The sequence below is a fragment of the Fundulus heteroclitus genome, chromosome 4 (genome assembly GCF_011125445.2).
Source record: "Fundulus heteroclitus isolate FHET01 chromosome 4, MU-UCD_Fhet_4.1, whole genome shotgun sequence".
Lineage (NCBI taxonomy): Eukaryota > Metazoa > Chordata > Actinopteri > Cyprinodontiformes > Fundulidae > Fundulus > Fundulus heteroclitus.
In genome coordinates, this window is record NC_046364.1 from 3,089,309 (window position 1) to 3,109,388 (window position 20,080).

Consider the following 20,080-nt stretch of genomic DNA (forward strand, 5'->3'; position numbering starts at 1 on the left):
TTACATGAAAGGGAAAGATTTACATTTTAACTTCCTCTGTGCAAGTAACCTTCGTCTACATCAGGGATGTCAAACTCATTTCTATATTGGTCCACTTTGGCATCATGATGTCATTAAAAGGGCCGGTTGAACCTGTATAGATGATACTTTTGATATCATAATTTCCTTCCAGTTCACATAAAAATGTAAAAAAAATGTCACAGTAACATAAAAGTAGCACCCTTAGTTTGACACCTGTGGTCTACATGTTTGCCGTGTCCTCTACATGGTTGGTGGACCAACATCTTCTGGCTATCTTTGAACAATGGTTTACTTCATAAAGACAACATTTGTGAAGTGCCCCATCTGATACAGTAGTTGTCCTGTGGACAGATAATCCCACATGAGCTGTGGATCTCTGCAGCCCCTCCAGAGTCATCACAGTCATCTTGGTTGCTTCTCTCATTAATCCTCTCCTGTCCCAACCTGTAGGTTTAAGTGGACGTCCATGTGTTGGTAGGTCTGCAGTTTTTCCTCCATGTTCAGACAATGGATTGAACAGAGCTCAGTCATTTTTCCTAAGAAACCTCTGAGATTCATAAGATTAAATTCTACATAGCTTGACCCAATTTACTCATTAAATGTTTTTGTTAATGCAATTAGTTGCTCCGGACTTTTTTTTTTCGGGGTAAGAAGAGTAAATGGCTTGAATCCAAATGCATGAATCCTTGCAGATTTGTGCACCGTTGGGGCCATTTATGCAAGAACAACCACTGCCTGCAGAGAGGAAGAGAAAAATCTCTAAAAACTAAAACAGCTTAAACTGAACCAAATGACTGCAATTATCAGAAACATGAGTAATCAAAGGCTGACCCCTGCTGTTACACTGGACAAAGTTCTGCCGATGGCGGATGCTTTTAAAAGTTTAATTTGCCCAACCATATGTCACTGCAGCCTGACAAGCAAAGCCCAGGGCAAAGCAAGGCGTTTCATGCACTTAAAACCATAAAGTAAGTCTCTCAGTGTGAGGATTGCACATTCATATTATACCAGAAGTCAATCATCTAACAAATGAATTGTTACAATTAACGAGAGATTCATTTGGTGCACCTCAACACGTTTCTGCTGCTTCACATCTAATCCGACTGTAATAATCGTTTAATATCTGCAGGTGTTTCTTCTGTTCCCTCTGATTCATTTTTACTCTTTGTCTTGTTTTTTCGGTGCTGAATCGACAGTAATAATGATCTGTTTGCAGTAAGAAGCAGCATTCAGCACAACAGAGGGAATAAACAGAACATTTCTTCAGCTGTCAGTCAAAGTGTCCCTTTTCTGACTCACTCATCAGTCGCTGTTCAGCTGAATCTGGTGACGGCTTGCAGAAATGGCAAAATGTCTTCTTTAGTGTTTCTCTTCTGAAGAAGAGTGAACATTTGATCAATGTAAGAAATTACAGAACTAACTCACTGCTAATCTGCTCTTTGAGAGAGCAGAGGGAGTTGGATGATTAATTAGTCCGGGCCGCCTAATTACCCATGCCGCTCTGCAAACTCTCTGGAGCGTGACTCGCCTTGTTTGGTGTTTTTACAGCGTCGATATCGAAATGCAGGAAACAGAGTGTAGCTTTAACTGCTCATTAAAGGCACTTTAATGACAACAAATTGGAGGCAAAAGAAATGTCAGAGATTAGCGTACGATCAGGCGTCTGCTTGCTTTCGGCAGCATTCTGGATGTTGCAGAAGGTTGTTTGTGCATCTTTTCTCAGGCGTTTACAGACACAAACCTAACGCTTATAGGTGTTTAAAAGGCTTGCTGTGATCAGTTGTTACCAAGGTTGACAATTTAGCAGATATTAATCAGGACTGACACACAACTGTCTGTTTTTTCCATTTAATCACATATTAAGATAAGATAGTCTAAGATAAGATAGTCTTTATTGATCTCACAATGGAGAAATTCACTTTAACCCAGCAGAAATATGTTTAGTACATATTATATTAATTAAACAGCGACATTTGTTCACACTTAGCAACTCTCAGCTGCATACCCTTACTGACCAAAACACCTACCCACAGAGTTAAGAAGGAATTGTCCAATATTGACCATATTTGGTCCACATGCAGATCAGCAATGTGTGAGTGGTTTCATTTACAAGGAGGGTCAATCCACCAAAACCACTCGTTAAGATCTAACTGTACCCCTACGTACTTGTAGAGTAAAGTAAGCTCCAAGGAAAATCCAGGAACTGGACCAGAAAGTTTCAGACAGGACATCGTAAGTTCTGCTAAAGTTCAAAGAACGTACACTGAAAGTTCTGAGGACAGAACCGGTTTGGGTTCTAGAAAGTTCAGGGAAATAAACAAACAACCTCCAATTTACATCAAAGTATAAGATGGTTTCCAGGAGACTTAAAAAAATAACTTGTTAGCTCTAGGAATGTTGTTAAAGGTGACTGGACCAGATGCGGTCCTTAGCAGAGTTTCATTAGGGGGCCCACTTCCCGTTAAGAAGGTTCATAGGATACCTGAGGGGGTTGGGTGTGAGTATGGGGCCCTAAGCAGTCGCCTGGTTCACTTATGCTTTGGGCCAGCTCTGAACAAGAAAGGTCCACGAAACTGTAAGTTTACTGGACGTCTCCTGTAGTTATTTTAGTCTGAGCAATATTCACAATGGGGCAGATTCACAAAGTCCTTCATATTTATCATAGAAACTAAACTGTTACACTAAAAATTTAAATAATTGCTAACTTGCAGTCTCACTGAGCCGGTTCAGTCCAACTCAGAGCCGTTCTGCAGAGTCTGCTTTGAGGATTTTGACCAGAGAACCAGAGAAACTTTTCTTCATGTGGGCTAAAATTGTCAAGTCAAAAATACTCAAGGGCCAAAAAATGGAAATTAAAAACCAAAACTAACTTAAATTCCCCACCAAATGATAAATATTGTGACGTTTTCTCAAATTGTGATCATGCATTTTAATTAAATATTCTTTTTTTAGCTTTTTTTAAAAGGGGTTTTGCATCTTTTGTCGTATTAAAAGATTCTCATCCATTTTGCAAATACTTTGCTTTAATTAGTTTTCTTTATTCTCTGCAATAGGAAGATGACTTGAGTCAGTCTTTCTTTAAAAACAGACGCTGCATTTAGCCAATTTTAAAACTGAATTAAATGCTGATTTTGGTGCACTAGAGTCTGCATTTGAGTAAAAGTCATTGAACAATATTTATACCATGAAATTAGATGCTAAATGGCTTATACGTGTATAGCTCTTTACCCTACAGTCAGTCATTCACACCCTGACCATAAAGATACTTTATGTTGCAACAAATATTTTCAGTTGGAAGAAAAGTTGTTTCTATAACAATTTGGCCCTAATTAAGAATAAACAGTCTCCATTTACATTACTCACATGTGCTGGTGAATGCGACACTGGAGCAGGAGTTATGGAGTTCATCCTGCCGTTGGCGGGTTGCCGGTTTGATCGCCCGCTCCAACCGTCTCAGTCGTTGTGTCCTTGGGCAGGACTCTTGACACAAATTGACCGCTGGCGGTGGTCAGAGGGTCTGGTGGCTCCGATGTCCGGCCGCCTCGCCTCTGTCAGTCTGCCCCAGGGCAGCTGTGGCTGCTAACATAGCTCACCACCGTCAGGGTGTGAATGACTGTCGTGTAAAGTGGTTTGGGGTTGTCGGGCTAGTTAAAGCGTTATATAAGTACAAACCATTTACCATTTCAATTACTGTAGAGGGCTGCACAACATCAGTCCTGAAATGGCCCCCGGGTCACACTTTGGACACCCCTGCTCTAGCACACGAAGCACGACTGAAGCAGACAGATAAATAGTGAACAATAATAATGCATTAATGAAAATGTTTGACTAATATTCTGGTAAAACGGGGAGGCATGTATACTCAATCAGACGATCAGAGTCTTCTAAGCGAGAGGGGAGGTGGATCTGAGGTAAACTGAGGAAAAGGAACCATGGATAGATGGATTCTCATGTTCAGGCTGGACTTATTATGGCTCGGTGCTGCTAAAATTATCATTATTGCTGTTCTGGTTAGCCTCACTGAGCCTAACGGTGCAGAGCAGACCAGGTGGTAAGATGGGGATGCACAGAAGAGCAGTTTGAAAAGAGACTCGGGTGGAGACATGAAGCAAACTTCACTGATAAACTGCATGAGCTGGAATTCCTGCTGGTCATCCTATGATGGTGGAGGGGGAGGGTGGAGATGAAGAAACTGCAACAAAACATCCCAGGATTACAGGAGAGACGCACAGAGACGTTAAATTAAACACTTGTATAAATCTTTATTTGTTTTTAATCACCAGAACATGACTGAGTTAGGCTGGATTGTGGGTGTGTCCATGGCCAGGGGGGCGTGTAATCCGGTTGCTTTGGAGGGAATGCAGATCTTTCTGCACCTAGATGTCAGAACCAGTTTTTAGCCTCACAAGTCGCGTCAAAATAATATAAGAAGGTATTCTGTAAGAGATGGAGTTTAAAAATGTGAAGGAAGAAGCTCTGTTGGAAAGGACTGCATATGCACCCACATTGAGAAGATTTCTGTTTAACCCACACAACACAGTAAAAAGTTGTTCTTTTTATCGAATCAAGCCGACATGATTCTGTCGTTCAGCTGCTTTAGAACAGGTCACCCTTTGCCTGCCCACGACGAGCAGTGAAATAAAGCTCAAGCTCACTTACCAACAGCCTGGTTCCTGTGTGGGCGCGGCCTGAAGAGGAGGAACCAAATGCTGGCCAGCTGGGAGCCACGTTTCAGATCCACCAGTCCAACTCAGGGAAGCCAAACTCCTCGTTCAGTCTGTGCCAGTAAAGCTTATTCTGGAACAGACGAAGCTGAGCGAACAGGCGAAGCTGAAATATCAGCAGGACTTTAGCCATTTTTACTGTTCAGATGTGAAAATGAACAAAGATACAATCACAAATACAGAGAAAACGGCCCAGAGTGTCGACCTAAAGAAGCACAAATCAACGAGCTTCACTCTAAGAACCAGCAATTATAATCAGCATCATGAAGCATTAAAAATGTAAATAAAAGCCAGTGACATGCTCACGTCCCCCATCAATGGAACAATTTCACGACAACAAAAATAACAAACAAACTGGCAAATGCTCATTTAGGCCAATTCAATTAAGTGTACAGGAAATCCAATTACAGTTTGTCAGCACTAATCTGGGCGCTGGCATTCTTCATAGTGTTGTTTGCCAGGGAATTATTGTAGAGCAGCACCAGCTCCTTTCCAAGCTTTGACTCCCATTAAACCCTTGTTGATGCTGCACATTTAAGAGGCCACAGGCGCTAATTCAATTAGACAAATACAACCTCTGGAGTGTAGCGCACTGCGAGTGGGTAGCAGGCGCATGTCAGACCGTCTGCTTGCTGCGTCTCCTTCTCCTCTCTGACTCCTCCTCTCGTGGATGACTCCTCTCACCTCCTCGGGCCGCTCGGCTGTCATCGCAACATAAAGATGAAAGCATAATTAATGTCTTTATTTCTGGGGACTGAATCTACTTATAGATACAAGGACACAGTGTATTTATGTGAGGCGCCCCAGGCTGAAGCATCAGTGAGGATAAGAAGCCAGAACACACACTTTAAGAGGATATTATATCTCTATAAGATGTTTCTGATATTGCTGTACACATAAATAACGATTAATGTGTTTCTAGTTGTTGCTGCAATACAAATATTTAAGCTATGACGACTAATTTAGTCCATAAATAAACACTCAGTTCCCACTTTATATCTTTGGAGGCCAAAATAAACCATGTTGAATGTGCCTAAGCTTTAAGATTGACTTTAGGATGATTCTTAAGCACCTAAGAACCTGTTGTTTAACATAAGCTCTGGTATATATATATATTTTTTTGCCGTTTAGACCTATTAAAACAGTCATAATGTCCACAATGTACTCATCTCCGTGCAGAGCTTAATTTCAGTGATGTAATCAGTGAGAATGCTATACAGCATTCTCACTTATTGTTTTCCTGTTTTTCTTTATTATTATTATTAAATATTATCCCGGCATGACTGCTATATCTCATGGTTATGCTAACTTTTACACTTTTTAAAATATTTCACTTTTTGTGCGATTTTTTTTGGCTGTTCCCATTGAAATCAATGCAAATTGCTTCAAATTCCTCCAAATTCTTCACATTCTTCAAATTCTTCACATTCTTCCTATACTTCCAATTCTTCTAATTGTTCTTAATCTTCAAATTCTTCAATTTTTTCAAATTCCTTCAAATTTTTTAAAAATTTTCAAATTTTTCAAATTTTTTGAAAATTTTCAAATTTTTCAAATTTCTTCAAATTCTTCAAATTTTTCAAATTTTTCTAATTCCTTCAAATTTTTTCAAATTCTCCAAATTTCTTCACATTTTCCAAATTCTTCAAATTTCTTCAAATTTTTCACATTTTTTTAATTCTTTAAATTTTTCAAATTCCTACAATTTGTTTCACATTTTTCAAATTCCTTCAAATTTTTTTAAAATTTTCAAATTCTCCAAAGTTCTTCAAATTTTTTATATTCTTCAAATTTTTCAAAATTTTCAAATTCTTCAAATCTGATTTCAATGTTTTCTGCATCTTCTGCTTAATCATTCTGCAGATTAGCATTCTCACTCGCTGTTACGCAGGAATAGCTTTTTCTAGTTAAGGTTTAATGTTTCTATGTATGTTATGCAGAGGAGGGTTGAGGAGCCAAAAACTATGCACAAATTCTGGTATTTTAAGTACAAATGAAAAATATACAAAGAATAACAATTAAAAACAACAAATTCAAGCAGAAGAAACTTCTAAATATTTTTTTCAACATTAAAGTTGAAAGCAATCCAGTATGTTAGAACAGTGCAAAGTACTTCCATTACAATATCTACAGTTTACTGTACATTCATCCAAATGGCTCAATGAGCTCAGAAAATAGAAAATAACATTAAGAAAGGTTGGCTAATTTACATGTAAACATTTATTAATATGAGCAGTGATGCAATCAATATAATAACCCCCCCCCTCCAAATTCACACACGTCTGTGCAACAGCGAAATGATAAGATATTTTAAAAAAAGACAAACACCTGTTCTATGTGTATTTATATTACTTTTTACACTCCTGTTCAGATCTATCTACTGGGTTATATCAGGTTTTGTTTTTGTTTTATGGTTGTGTCTTTAGCTGTTAGAACTACCATGTTTTATTTATCAGCACATCAGCAGCCATCAACAGAGCTGCCTTAGTGATGCGACCAGTGATGCCACCTTCTAGCCAATCAGTGATCGGTATTCTTTTGATGCCACATTTTCAGCTCACTTGGACCTCCAAGCTAAGAGCTACAGCCAAGTAAGTCTTAAAAAAGGATCTGGTACCAAGTAACTATTCCTAATGGCAAAATTAAAATTCCTTCCAACTCCTTGAAACGTTGATCCAGTTTTCCTCTCCACTGTCGCTTCATGCATGCTCAGTATGAGGGATTGCTGCAAAGCCATCAACAATGCAGACGACTGTCCACTGTGGCTCTACGCTCTTTCAGGAGGAGTGAATGCTGCTTGGAGAGACTTGAAGTAACCTGCTGGGTTTCCTTAGAGAGGAAACTTTCTGACCAACCTGGAGGATCTGATGGAGTCTGACTTTGGAACGAGCCTTGAGATGACATGTTTCATGAATTGGCGCTATATAAATAAAATTCAATTCAATTCAATTGAAAAATGCAGCTTTTATATTGTTTGTCCTAAATTATTGAATAACCACCCCTGCACAAAAGAGACGCTCCTTCACTGCCCACTTTTAAAACTCACCTTAAACACTATTATTATTTGGCTTTTACCACTAGCGAGACCTAGTTTTCGTTTTAAATTGGTTTTATTGTTTCTTTTAAGCATTTTTATGCATTATCTTTTTATTTATTTATTTTTTTAATGGTTGTGTTTTAGCTTGTAGCGATGATCAGCATTTTGTTTCAGCTGTTGGCTGTTTTTAAGCGCTTAATAAATAAAGACGGTAAGATGGTACGGTAACTTTAACAACCGAGGACAGGCGAGTCGAGGTACTAGAGGAAAAGAGGCTTAAATTCCTACTTGAAAGGTTCAAACTTTTCAGTTGGTCTTTTCCTTTTCGTCGGTAAGACGAGCTGAGGTCAGCTAGTGTCAGCAAAGGACACTGGAGTGTGGGTTCAAAATTAACCGTGTATTATTGACTGAACATCCTTTGTTCAAACTTAATAATGTAATCAATGACTGGAGTCGTCTGCATAGAACAGAATATACAAACAATGTCATACCTAACAGGTTAGCGTAGCCATTTTGTTAAACTTTGCTGTGATGCCAACCTGAGTCTCTGTGGATGAATGCTTGGAATAAGATGTGACTTCAGAAAGTTTTAAAGAAGTATCTGTTGGATTCTTCAGGATTTCTGCCCCAAAAACTACAACCTAACAACTGACGCCACTGCAAGCTGTAAATGCTCATAAACTTTACTTCCTGAATTTTACTTTAGTGAGATAGCGCCTGCTCTGTGGAAATGTTATTTTTACTCTGACATTTGAAAACTTTGCTTTGAATTGACTTGACAGCTGAATGGAAACGGAGCTATTAAGGAAGCGCTTTAATTTGCTCCATCACAGTGTATGTGTGGGCAACGCTGTGCAGCTGCAGGGTCGGACGGATCCTTTGTTTGTCTCACATCTCCTGTTGACAGCAGCGGGGGGGCCTGGTGGGGGAGAGGGCACAGCAAAACTAATTCCCTGTAAAATTAGAGGGTTCTGCTCGCTGAAAATTGTTCAAAAACACAGACTGGTTGTAATTCTCCTGGGCTGAGTGAAAACAACAAGAGCACCTGGTTGCGCCATTTCCCCCAATTTCCGAGCGAATGAGTCGTGGCGGCGGCTCCACCTGACTAAAAGGAAGTCGCTCAGGGACAAACCGCTCCACAGGGAGTCGACCGTCGGCCCTCGGAGGAAATAAATGCTAATCATCGTTCATCGGAGCCCTGCTTGTTTGTGTGACAGCGTGGAGGACACGGGAAATGATGAGGCTGTTTGTTCACACGTGGCGTTACGTTTCCTGAACACGGAGGAAAAAAGACCCGTCGTCGTTTTCATCAACACAATCTGTGCCACCACCTCACCGATGATGACGGACCTCCAGAGATCATCAACGGCCATGTTTCTGTCAGCGGCTTCCAATATTACGCACATAAACAATCAGAGGAGTATCATCTCAGTCAGAATCAGAAAAACTTTATTAATCCCCTAAAGGGCAATTCATGACAGCGACCCGGAAATACACAGGAAAAAAACAAACATATGTGCTGCAGCCTTTCATTAACAACGGTCAGAAATGCAAACAAGACACTTAATTCAAGTTTAAGAACCTAATTACAGAAGGTGTGAAAGATTTAAAATAAGAGCAGTTTTGATCACAGGCGTGTAATAACGCCGACCTGAGGGCATTAAACTAAAACATGTCGATAAGACCTGCCTCTGATCTAGGGCTGGACCACATAGAAAAAAAAGCTCAATAAAATATAAACCAGATTGATTGATATCAATTATTATCAAAAAATATATATATTTTAACAGCAGTCCTGGCCATTTTATGCTGCTGCTTAATTACCTTTTTTTAAATAAACACTGAATTCGAACACAATCCTTTATTCAACTAAATTTTTACCAAAACTGTAAGTCTTTGGTTGTTCATACATGTGGATCGGCTGAAGACTTTTGGCAATATAATGTTTTTAATCCTAAAGTCAAGGAAAAGAAACAGAAGCCAGAGAAACAGAGAAAACCTTAAAAAAATGTCACTTATATCTGTTATACCCAAACTTATCTATATTGTTTATTATGCAGTTCATACATCAGATTAAAAATCACATTATTAACTAGTTCAGTTTAGTTTGATGTTGTTTTCTTGTACATTTTGTAAAGGTCAGTTTTGTTTGAATACATCCTGATTGGCCCAAAGAGGCGAATTACCATTAAATCACCTCAAGGAGCAGCCAGGCGTTCCCACCACTGGTGCTTCTAATAAATTAATAAAACTCTTCTTCTTATGTTGAAATTATTCCTAAATGGATGATTTAAATTTTGTGTGTTTGCAAAAATCCTTTCAAACCCATAATTTGTTTCAATAAAACAACTTGAACTGGATTCAACCCTCCATAAATAAAAGAACTGCCGAGCTCCAGAGCATTAAAACGATCAATATTTTTATCATTTATGACACGAATCAATAGTTCTGTCCCAGCTCTTCTCTCCTGAATATTTATTTCCAGTTACTCTCCTTCTAGCGTGGGAGCAGATAAGGTTTCCAGATTTAGCGTTGCTGGAGGAAGTGCCTATAAGGCAGCGGACATCGACGTGCGTTATTATTCCTCTCCGTCCAACGCTCACCTCTACAGTTAACGGCTGAATAGAAACCAAATGCTCAGAGTCTGTGACTGTCTGTAATGTCAGGATGTTCCTCTCTACCGTCCATCTCTGCAGAGCTTTATCGACTTTTTGTTTAAGTGGTGGTTCTCAGTGTTTGGGCGCAGCTGACGTAATTACCGGGTGTTTTAGTCCTGGCAGAGACTTAGAGCTCAGGAGAGGAGGACGCCATGGTCGATAGCGCCCAGCAGCAAACCCAAATCTACGAGAAACTCTTTACTTTCCAAGAGCGGAGGGAGGGAGGATGAGGTCTGCTGGAGCTGCATAACCACAGAGGCCACAGCAAAATACTGTTACTGGTGTAGAAGATGTTCATGTCGCTGCCTGGAACCGTGATGGCCCTGCTTTTCTACCAATTCACTTCTATTTGTACTCGTTAAATTAACATTTTTATTAAGTCAGTTATGTTGCATGTAGCTGATTGTGACCCACATTTCAGTTCAGCAGAAAATTTGGAAATCATATTAGACGAATAAAAACAGAAAAATACAGGGACGGCATGGTGAAAAAGAAAAAAAAGCATATTGATAAAATAGAAATCATATTCATCGATATCGATAATTATCAAACAAATTCAAAAACATATATTTTAAGTGCAGCCCTGGACATTTTATGCTGTTGCTTAGCGACCTGTTTTTAGATAAAGACACAAACACTGAATTCAAACTCAACCCTTTATTCAACCAACATTTTACCAAAACTGCAAATTTAAAAAAAGAATGTGTTTCTCTGACCTCTATGAAGGGGGTGTGGCTTGGTCCCTGGGTCTGCGTTGTGATTGGTTAGGAGGATGTAATGATATAATATTAACCTACATGGCTAGAATGCAAAAGAAATGAAAACTGTCATTCTATTGAACTTTTTATTGACCCTTTTTTTTCCTATAATCAATATCCATGTATCGATCGATATTTATCGTTCCTGAATTATCGTCCAGCCCTAAGTGGAAGCAGTTGGTAGAACCAAACTTGAAGGAAGAACATCTTGGATTCAAATCCCAGCCTGAGCGTCTTTCTGCAGGAAGTTTGCATGTTCTCCCTGTGCCTATATGGGTTCTCTCATGGTACTCCTGCTTCCTAACACAGTCCAAAATGTTAGGCTAACTTTTATACTCTTAATTGTCTTTAGGCATGAGTGTTTGCATGCATGGATGTTTGTCCTGCAGGTGTCTCTGTTGGCCTGTTACGGACTCGGGACAAGTCTCTGACGCATTGTCAAAGAATACTCTTAATCTGCTGACACATCCCTGTCCCACACATGAAATGCATCCTCAATCCACATGCATATTTCTGCCTGGCGACAAATCCTGACAGCAGAAGCCAGAGCATTAAGGAAGTAAAAACTTCCCCTCATTGCACAGCCAGATGCATCTGTGTGAGTTTCCTGTATTTCTGCTGCAAGTTTGCATCATTTCTACAGTGAGATAACGCTGACAGCTGTAATATCTGACAAACGCGCCACTATTCCCGCAGTGTTATGTGTGCAGCAAGATAAGAAGTTTCATTTGAGATAAATCTCAGCAGCACAAAGCCACTTTAAGGTGTGGGGTGCTGGATGAACACATCTGAAGATGGGGAAGGAGGCGATAAGCTTGACGTGTTGCACCGTGATCTGGCTGGAAAAGTAGGAGATGATAAGAAACATGAAAGGAAAGTGACTCCAGAGCAGATTCCTCCACAGGGAGCGTGTCACCGTTGGAGATACGGAGCGTCCTCAGAGGATGGAAGAGCTTTCCTGCAGGCTCAAGGTGACAAACTAAACAATGCAACCCTGCGCAAAATTATAGAAAGCCACATATTATTACGCAACTTATCAGCATAAATCTGAAGTGGTGAAGGGACAAAAAAACAGAAGATAAGATGTTTTCTTCAGCAGATTGCCTTCAGGCACAAATGGGATTTACTGCTGTTGTTTCAGCTCAGAGCAGATTAGCTCTTCCTGTTTGCAGATAGACAAATAAACAGAGTAAATTATTATCTACAGCATAATGTGTTTTTTATGTGTTGATTAAAAGTCCACATTTTTATGCTGCATAAATATATAAGTCCCACTGCCTTAGTTTTTAGAAAATCAATTAGAAAATGTTATTTTTTGTATTTTCTATACATAAAAGTTTATTTTCCGACACGATAAGAAATTGTACAATGCATTTATTTTCTGTTTAAGCTTAAACAATGTTTCCCAGCTTTTTGTTTCACCACAAAACACACGAATGAGCAGCAGCAAATCAAATACACAGACAGAGAAAAATTTATTGGGTTTGGACAAAGATAAGTTTGCATTTGGAGCCAGATGGACAAAATTGTGTTTTGGACAAACCTTTGTTGCTAGCAAAGAAAGATGTTTGGAGGGGTTATGATTCTTTTTTTCATCACTATCCATAAAAAAATATTTTATTTTAGTTTGCTTTCTTGTTTCATTTTGTTAGGCGTGCCAAACTGTCATGCTGTCCAATTTTGTGTGAATATTAAAGTGTCAAGATTGGGTTTTAGATCAGACATGCGCCACAAATCCATCTTAAGCAGGCAAACATGCTACAACTCCCCGAACAGAAAAAAATAATCCATCATGCTATCCTCAAACATTAAGCAGGAAGGGACAGAGTGGTGAATGACTCGGAGCCACATTAGCAGAAATAACAGCAGTGTTGTGTTCTTAATTGCCGGCCAGCAGCTTTGTTCTCGTCTAAAGTGGCTTCCAATCACTTTATTTTGTCCTATTATAAGAAACAACAGAGCCGTAATCATTCCCAGCCCATTCCTGTTAGATTTGTAGTCATAAAGCACTTATTTTAGAAGCTTTCTATAAATACTCCACTGATCCATGAGGCTTGACTATGTTTGTTACAGTAGCTTATGTGAAAGTGAAAGTTAAAACTTAAATAATGATACATTGTCTAAACATAAAGATACGATTGCAAATTAATTTCTCTGCAAAACAGCCAAAAAATCTTCCTCTTATCTTAAACTATGGCAAAAATTACTACAAATGACAACAGGTACCAGTCTGGTGGATCAGGAGACGGCTGCTCAGTCAGCTGACTCTTCCTGTCAGTCTCATCCTGGTTGTAGTTGCCCTCGTTGCAGAAATCTATTAAGCTGTAAGCGGTGCAGCTGAGCTTATTTCCTCCTGTTACGTTGTTTTCAGGTGAGATTCTTCCTCCTTTTGCTTCCTTGTGATTTATTTGTTGATTTTCTTCAAAACCAGGGCAGGATATGGAGTTGCTGTTGCCTACTTCAGGTTGTCAAACAGGTTCCGTTTAAAGGATTTTGTGGGTGTGATTATTTTTTTCACAGTTTTACATAGCAGTTTCCCCTTTAAAAATTATTTTTTTCTTTTTCTTTTGTTTATCTCTGTTATTAAAAATAGTTTGATGATCTGACAAATTTAGGCTTGAGAAAGACGATAAAAATAGAAGCTATCTTTAAGGGAGGAAATACTGTAAATAGTTCGTTTTAAATTTAGACATTTTTAATGTTGCAAATGCAGCTTCTGGCTAAAATTAAACAAAAACTGATATTAGCTCCCTGTGTGCAGCTCGTTTGCAAAATCTTCCTCTTTAGCCCTTAAATACATTTTGTTGTGCACTGAGAATGCGTGCAGAAAATCTTAATGTAGGTTGTAATGGAGATGCATAGATATCCTTATGTTCTTTCTGGGGTCATTTTTTTTCAAGCATTTTAACTTTCTCATTTTTCTATTATGGCTTTTTCCACAATTAAGTCACAGCATTTGCTGCAGAGCTGCTAAACAAGGTCACCGACTTCCATCTTACCTACATCAGTTGTTCCTTGCACCGTCCCCAGGCTGAGTCCAAAAATGGCTGAACAGGTGGAGAGGAAGGGACCTGGAGGGGGCGGAGTCAGAAGTGCCTCCGTTAGATTTAAAGAGACAGCACCAAAATGAGTTGCTCTCAGAACAGGGCTGAGAAGGAGGGATGTGTGGGTAATTAATGAGCAATTTAGACCAAAGCATAGCAGTGAAATCATCTGAATTTCCACTTTAAGCCTTTTCAAGTTTTATAACTTAGTGAAGACGCAGTATTGAATCTCAGTTTTTATTAATGCATGTACATTTCTATAAGCATATAAAAGGAAGGATTTTAGACCTTAACTGATTTGAGCAATTTGCGGTTTGATGGAGAAAGCAGAGATACACAGCTAGAGCGATCTCTCTGAAGTCCAGGATCAAATACCACGTACATGAGGTGATCTGGGCGAAATGAAGTGTTTTTCTTCAACACGACGGAACAATTCAGTCCTTTCACCTGGAGTGGCATCCAGTTACCATCAGCAGCCTGACTCCTGCTGCTGCCTGCAGGCGGGGGGCCTGATGCGGGGCGCCCATCCCCACACAGACAGCCTCTAAGTGATGGAGCTGTAATGTGTCAGGGTGGGGAAGCCTTTAAACTTTTAAAGAATTGCTTTCTCCACTGGTGCAGAACACGCTGTGATAAACGAGACCTGAGGTGGTCGTCTTTGGATGGAGCTTAAATGGAGAAGTTTGACTTGTTTTGGTTCTCAGAGGCTGAAGAATCAGGATTTAAATCAAACGTATGGAAGATGAAAAGGAGGAGAAAATTAAAAAAAGATATGAGGTATAAAGGATAGAAATAAAAATATTAACAACAGAGAACATTAACAAAGAAAAACAAGTAAATAAGAGAGAACAGGAAAAAAAAGAAAAGAGGGAATAAAATAAAGATAGAAACAACAAAAAAAAAACACAGTGGGAACACCTGGATGTTGCTGGCGTTGGCTTTGATTTTAAAAAAAGTTGTTCATAGTCAGTCTGGGCGTTTACAACTCGAGGAATTCCTTGACAGCACTCTGTCACACTTGCCATGATTTCACAGGTGCTGCAAAATGCACTTGTAATAAAACTCGTCTAATAAACAATCAAGAGTAAATATATTGGAATTAATATTTATCTAAATCAGGGATCAACTTTGAACTACCAAGAGTCCTTTGTCTCTGAAAGTTAGACAGAATTCTGCATCACCATGAGGGCACCATATAACGAACACTACACATGGTCATGTAATACTCTGTCTCTATATTTAATTTCTAATAAATTAAATATGCATATTACAATGTTTTACCTCTGATCAATGTTTTCTCATTTATTGTCGAATCTTAAACCGGGGTAAAAATGGGCCTTCAGTAGCGAAGCAGAATTAGGCCAGTACAACATAATTAACACTACTGATTTGGTTTAGATGAGACAAGGATGGAGATTTTCACCAACAACCAGTCCAGGTGCGTCTCTTGTGAACCAACTGATGAATATGAACATATAACTCCTGAGTACGGTGGAGGGACCTGTGATGATGTGGGCCCCTTCCTCTCCTTAAGGCCCTGACAACTTGTGATGTGAGTCCTGAACAAGTCGTTCAAAACCCACGAGTCACTTTACTGACTCCTGAGTCACGATCCGTCATGTCTTTTAAACCGTTACATAATCTACTCGCCCTGGCGACAGTTAGATTTTCCAGGAATATGTGGTCTGGTCTGTTCTTTTTATTTATCTGTTTACCGTTCTGTTCTGACACACCCAGCTACTAGCTGCAGCCCGACTCCACTCACTGAACCAAGCAAACACGGCGCAGTTGGAGCAGGAGCGGATCAGTGATATAAATGGTAAATGGACTGAACTTATATAGCGCTTTTCCAGTCATGCTGACCACCCAAAGCGCTGTACACTATAGCCACATTCACCCAGTCGCTCTCACTAACGCTCACACATTTATACACCGAGACGCAGCTCGGTAGGCAACTTGGGGTTAAGTGCCTTGCCCAAGGGCACATCGACATGTGGCAAGGAGAAGCTGGAATCGAACCCACAACCTTCTGGTTGCCAGACGACTACTCAACCCATCAAGCCACAGTCGCCCAGTGAGTTAATGGTTCAGCTCAGCAGCAGCTTGTATTGGTTATTGTGGAGATAAATTACAACTTCAGGGCATGAATGATACGGTTTGCATGCCTCAGTGCAAAAAACAAGTTTCTGCTGTATCCTGAAATCTCACATTTGGAGTTTTCTTTCCTTTTTATCTCCAACAGATGACATTGAATAGTGCTACACTTACACTGTCGTAGGTAAGTGACTCAGTGACTGAAAAACTCGAGTCACTTTGGTGAGTGGCTCATAAAGACCCAAGTCAGTAAAAAGAATCAAATGTCCCATCACTACTGGGGACTTTGTTAAAATGCACTACATTATGAAATATCAGGACATTTTCAGTAAAAACCAGATGAACTTTGCCAGAAAACCTAATTAATAACTTAATAACCCTTTAATAAAGTGTCAGGCTGCTGTTGGAAACATTTCTGTGGCAGATTGAATTAAACAGATGCGTTTGAGGTCCAGTTTGATATCTGGAGAAGTTCAGGTTATTTCAAAAACTTTTTTGTATCTAGCAAGAACTCAGCAATATTAAGCTCTAAAACTGTTGCTTTTAAAGCGTGGGCATGTCAAAGAGGCTTTAAACATTTCTACTAAAAACCGCTGAGCGGCATTAATGTGTTTCATAAGACAAAAGTCAAATTAAAGTAAAAGCAGATGAATAAAATTCAATCCAGAAAGATAAAGGAATTAAAATAAAATGAACAACGTCAAAGCAAACTAAAATAACACTACAAATAAAAATTCAAGTACATTAATAGATAAAATGAAATCCTTGTGAATTACAATTAAACAAATTAAAAAAGAAATGTAAAATAAAAGGTCACTTGAATCAAATACAAAACTAAAGAAAAAATCTAATCCAATAAATCCAAGCAAATTAAACTAATGAAATAAAAGTGTATGAAACACAAATAAAAATAAAATAAAAGGAAGTTAATAAAGCTAAATAATAGGAAACAAAATTTAAATAAAGTTAAATTAAATTTTGGATAAAACGGTGTCTGCAATAAATACAAGGAAATTATTTAACCATGTAATGAAAACATCTTATTTTATTGGCAAAGATGTTATATAGTTATATTTTCTGACACACATCAGATTTATTATTTGCAAGAAAAATGAAAACTTATGAAAATGTTTCATAATTTCAGTAATTTCATACATTATCTTTCCTTTTGTACAGAAAACATAAAATTAAAGGATTTGTTGGTGAGTAATTTAATCCTGGTTGAGACAGTAATAAATTAATTTACAACAAGAACCAATGCTGTAAACAATTAGCAATTATGTGTTTCATATTTTGAGGGAGGACATATGAACCATGTAAAGTTAATAGCTTAATTTCCTTAATTTCTCCCAAAACCTCAAAATATTAGAATCATGTCCTCCTCCAAGAAGGCGTCTGGTCTCCTTCTTCGTTTGTTGGTAGAAATTTGTTGATGCAGCTCCAAATATATTGATATAAACAGTTTAATATCCATTTCTTACCATAATGTTCCATTTTCCCTACAGAAAGCTGAAATTCTGCTTTACAATCTCCATCCTTCCAGCAGAGCCGTTCCTGGATCCCAGCTTTATAATTTTTGCGTAAAAACGTGTTGGAGAAGGTGAGAAACGCTGGGGATGAGTTGCAGTTACGCAGCAGAAGTCTGCCTGGACGTCTCATTAAAGCACGTTTAGCTTTTCTGAAGCGCGCCGCAGAACGAGCGCGTAGGCGACAGGCCGCCGACCTGTGCAGCGGAGGAGACGCTCTAAATATTCTCCATCTGTTGTTTTTGTTGCTCCGCAGTTTGCAAACAGCTTCAGGAGTCGGTCACATTTTCCTTTACATACATGTTTTACATAATACTGCTGCCATGGCACTGGTGGATTAAACATGCAAACTTCCACCACTGTGAAATGTTTCTGGTAAAAAAATATCTGTAAAAATAAAATAATGCCCCCCAGAATCTAAACTCATGTGCAACCATTCAAATAAAGTGAGTTTAAACCTGTTTAACACATTCCTTTCACCTGTATCTTTATTCAGATTGCACACTTGAATTTGAAATCTGTAAAATTAAGCATTTATGAGCTCTTCCTAGCCACCGCAGCCCAGTAAAACCCTGAGGCACCTTCTCTCTTCATTGATATCCTGCGTTTGTGCAACCTCCCTCCTCCAAACAGGCCCATGAAACCCCCTAAAAATCCCAAATTCAGGGGGAAGAAACGCCTGCAGCCAAACCCACACACATGTACGTACTCCGGGGGTTTTGTCTGTGTGCTCATTGATCCTCCGAGCGGAGCAGCGGAGCAACGTGGGAGCTGGAATCAATGGAGCGAGAAATTAGCCCTTAATTAAGAAGTATTTGGATTCAACTCGCCCTGCGCCGCTGGAAGAGACACCTGTGTGCATACTAACCACAGCCCGGCACAGGAAGCCGCAGGATTCACGAGGAAGTACAGACCCCTAAATTAAAAGCCAAAAGATACCAGGACTCATTAGTCTGTGGATGTGTCGGTTATTGACTTCATGAGGCAGAATCTCTTAAAATGGAGTCCAGCAGGCAACATGGAGACGCACTGAAGGATAATCCAGGACCTCCAGCGACCCCCACCATCATGGCTGATCTTCTCTGACGCCTCAGACAGCGAGTCAGATGATATCTGAGTTAGTTACTGTGTCTCACCAAAGTATTCACGCCCTGTTTTGGTCATCACAGCCATAGACATAATATAAGAGTAGACGCGTCATTGGGCGGGGTCTGCCTATGCTGCGATGCGTCAGAGCGTCCGCCATCTTAAATGTGGCAAATCTGCAGTTACTCAGTCACTTAAACAGTATCAGAGGGACTTTAATCTCTGAATATACTTTGTATTCGTAGTATTTTTTTTGTAATATTACAAAGTTTATTTTCGTATCGCTTTAGCTTCATTCTCCTGAATTTATTCTCCTAAAGAATAAAAATATTTAAAATAATCTAACCTGGCACTATTACTCCAGGAGTGAAATAATTCTGCAAACTGTGATTATTCTGGAAATGTTCCCTCTTAATTCTCATAATATGACGTTTTATCATAACATTATCACTTTTGTGTTTGTTTTTTTTTTTTTACTTTATTGACCTAGGACTTTTTTCCCTCATATTATTAATTTTACCTCTTTAATACTCACCCAAAAAGTCTGTTCCTAAAGGTTCACATGTGACACGGTTTTTATGAAAGAAAGAAGACCACAATGTTTAGATTTACCAAATTGATCCTTATATTCATAACACATACACACACTATATATATATATATATATATATATATATATATATATATATATATATATATGTGTATATATATATATATATATATATATATATATATATATATATATATATATATATATATATATATATATATATACATATATATAGTGTGTGTGTGTGTGTATTTATTGCAGCACAGGAATGAGGCATCTTCTCTGATCCACGTTCACAATAACAGAACTCACCTTTTTTCTGCCACATACAATATGGCGGTGACGTTGACGTGCGAACCTGCGCCCTATGACGCGTCTACGTATATATGTCTGTGATCACAGCCACAGACGTTCAATCCTTTGCACGTCTAGACACCGAACCTTTTGCTGACTCTTCCTCCTTGAATTACTTTGTCTTGCCATGGATTTTTGGGTGGACTTAGATCCGGGCTTTGACTAGGCCGTTCTAACACATGACCATGCTTTTATTGCAGCTCTTGCTCTATGTTTGAAGTCGCTGTCC

At 39.0% G+C, this 20,080-nt stretch overlaps 2 long non-coding RNA genes across 2 annotated transcripts; both read right to left on the reverse strand.

Moving 5' to 3' along the window:
• Positions 1 to 4,288: 4,288 nt before the first annotated feature.
• Positions 4,289 to 5,442, reverse strand: LOC110367056. The gene is made up of 3 exons (XR_004930803.1): positions 5,321 to 5,442; positions 4,681 to 4,851; positions 4,289 to 4,458 (listed from the first exon to the last, which is right to left on the reverse strand). It is a non-coding gene; the product is annotated as an uncharacterized LOC110367056 (long non-coding RNA).
• Positions 5,443 to 18,567: 13,125 nt separating this feature from the next.
• On the reverse strand, positions 18,568 to 18,920 carry LOC110367057. Its single transcript, XR_002427193.2, has 3 exons — positions 18,892 to 18,920; positions 18,730 to 18,777; positions 18,568 to 18,632 (listed from the first exon to the last, which is right to left on the reverse strand). It is a non-coding gene; the product is annotated as an uncharacterized LOC110367057 (long non-coding RNA).
• Positions 18,921 to 20,080: the final 1,160 nt, after the last annotated feature.